Here is a 3,293-nt window from a genome sequence, read left to right on the forward strand (position 1 = left end):
CACCCTAACAACTTCCTTGATCTGCTCTCCCGGGTGCCACATAGCCATGAAATCATCCAGTAAGCACTCAGAACTAGCCCCAATCCCAGCCATGAAATCAACCAGGAAGCACTCAGAACTAGCCCCAATCCTAGTTTTCGAATTCATCTGCAAACCCCTCCCCCTGCTCCTCCATGAAGGAGAACACAGCCCCACTTTCAGACAGACTGGAATGTAAAAGATCTCTGCAGTGTAGAAAGTGCAGCTCCATGGACACAACTAGAGAGAACTGTTGCCTCTCCCTTTCCCCGCCGCTTTGCTCACCTTGCTGAAATGTAAAGAAAAGTTCCTACCAAGAGGAGAAGGGAAAATAGCTGGGAAGACAAGTTAGAGTAGATGTTTTGTTACTAGGCTATGTAACTTTGGTACGATGGTCCAAGAGGCAAGGATTTCTTTGGGTGACAGCTCTTATTAGATCTACTGCATCGTTGGGATACAGCAAGAGACAAGCTTTCGAATACAAGGTGTTCTTCTTCAGGTCTTAAATTAATAGGGAAGGGGAACCCAAGGCAAAGGCTGAACTACCTAATTGCTGGGTTTGCACACCCCCCCCCCCCCAGCCTTTATAAAGCTTCTGCTGGCTCTCCACAAGAAGGAAACTGAGATTCCACTGCAAAGCAAAGCCATTTGAAGTCTGCAGATGAGAAAAGAGTGAAGTTTCTTCATTATCTCAAATTCCTCACATACCTCCCCAGCAACCCTGCATCTTCATCCAGCTGCCTTATATAAGCCATTACTGCATCGCCTCCAAGAAGCTTCTACAAGACAATTTCACAATGTCAGTGCTAGAAGCTTGGTCAAAGTAAAACTATGTATGGGGTCAACTGAAAAAGGGAAACCAAGAATGCTATTCCTATTGTAGTCTAATGCTTAATATAAGAATATATATTTTTTATAATAAGAATATTTAATAACACATTTATGAAGGTACCTGTTGCTACCACAGGATTTCTAGTCTTCCAGAGAAACTGTGTTGTGATACTCATCATGTCTGATTATAAGGTAAAGGACCCCAAAACACTAACCAGAATCAAGAAGACATGGGGTGTTTATACACATGCTCCAGGAGTGGGGGAGGGAGGGGTGTTTTAAGTAGAGTGTCTCTGAGAGCTGCTCTAATTAAAGCGCCCAAAGCATCATGTCTATCAGCATCCCCACGCTGAAAAATGGCAGTAGGGGCGCTTTAACTAAAGCTCATCAATGCATTCTAACACGCTGATACATGTGACTCTGGGGTCTGGTGAAGTGTGGTAATTACCATGCTCCAGCAGACTCAATTAATCAAGTGTGCTCTGATGTGCAGTAATTACAGTGCATCAGAGCAGCCTTGCTGTACATCTGTAGGTGCCCATAAGGTGCACACAGAAGTGACAATTTTGCCTGATCTGACCCCTGAAAGTGGTCTACAGCCATGACCAAACACAAATGCATGGCTGCAGAGAGCTTTATAAAGGTCTGATCCCATGAAAATCTGAACTCCCGTTGCATGAAGGCTACATGAGGGTGCTCCATAGTGGAGTGCCCTCAATAACTTCTGTCTGCACTTGCTGAAAGCAGGGCTTGGCTGATGCAGCCCAGGCACTGTTTTCAGAATAGGAGGAAAGGAGCAGATGGAGCTCATTCTGGGAGTTGCCCAGCTGGCACTGGAGGGTGGGGTGGGTGTAGTAGAGTCCCCCCAAGGTGTGGGGCTCCAATCCACACCACCACTCCTGCGGGGCAGGGGAATCCTCAGAATAGACCTCCTTCCCCTGCCTTCCCCGCTCCCATCCTGAGACAGCATGGGAGCTTGGGGAGGAGGATGGTACTAGGGGACAGATGCTGCACAGATGAAGCCTGTCTCCTTGGATCAGCTCTAAATTAGATCTCCATCTCCCACTCTCCCAACCCTACAGCTAACATCTGTTGGGTTGGGAGGATCAGTCTAACTCATGGTGCTTTCTGTGAACTGCCATGAGTTGGATATGGGAGCTGCGTTTCTCTCTGAACCTATGGCATCCACAGTATCATTGAACTAGATGAGAAGATTTCAGTAGGGAATGGATCAAGTTCCTAGTGCAGAGTCCTACAGCTAGAGCCCACACAGTACACAAATAATAGGAGGGATGAGGAAATGGGAGGCCACAGTTAGTGGCAGTAACATCCCCAGATTTCACAGGTTAACAACCTGGTATCATTTGAAAGACTTTTCTCTGCATAAATTAATAAAACCACAACCTTATCCCAGACTATCGGACCACAGTGGGCCTTCAGCTATGCTTTCATGTTACTGACCTGTCTCAAAATATTTTACAAATGCCATTGGTTCCAGTCCAGCAAAGACCTGGGCGTTTGCTTAACCACCTTAAAGTGCCGGTTCCCTTGCTTAAGGTCAATGCTTGTGGGTCATTGCTTAAGTCATGGTTAATGTGAAGGAATAGTTCCATTCTTTGCTGAAGTGCCGTTGCCTCTGGAGGAACACAGCAGCTCTCAAAGCATGCTCAGCAACAGAACATTTTACATTCAGACAAGAACAAAAGGACAGCTTACACTGCAGTGATACTCAGGGCATAGGAACTCCAGGAAGCAGGTTGGCACACGTCCAGATTACTAGTGTTAATAATCCCCTTTCTACACCTGCACAATGTGCCATGGCTTCTTTAATGACCACAAGGGACTCGGCCCTTGGTTTCAGATCTCACTTAGCAGGGACAAGCCTCTAGAATAAATAATTAACTCTATTACCACTTTAAATATTTTATTGCCTGTTATTCCAATGCACAGTGTCAGACACAATCATGTATAATACAATGATTTGCATTCTCTATAGAAAAAGTGACAATTTCTTGCAGGATAAAGCTGCCAGAATTCCCTGCCAACAGGACCTGGGGGCTGCTCTGGACAAGCAATAGATAGAAAAGATCAGCTGTCTTTCACTTAGCAGTGCTGCCAGCCAGGAGCCCTCATTGCTGCCGAATGGTTCTTGTGACTGTGATACATTTGGGACTTCTTTCTCTCCATTCATGAAACAGCCAGTGAATGAACACGAAAAAGAGCTTGAGCAAATGAAGCCATAAGAGAAGGCCCAATGTCATCCACTTTGACATCAGTGGCAAGTCCCTTTCACTTCAGGGGGCAGTAGTGTGTGGCCTTGAGTCTTCATCTCCATCCACAAAACCAACATAACTGTTCCAGATACCTTCCCTAGGTTGGCACAGAGCCTCATTTGCATTAGAGATACACTCCCTCCCACGGCCCCCCCCCCCAACCCACCTACA

This window comes from Alligator sinensis, unplaced genomic scaffold, assembly GCF_000455745.1.
Source record: "Alligator sinensis unplaced genomic scaffold, ASM45574v1 scaffold643_2, whole genome shotgun sequence".
In the NCBI taxonomy this organism is placed as follows: Eukaryota; Metazoa; Chordata; order Crocodylia; family Alligatoridae; genus Alligator; species Alligator sinensis.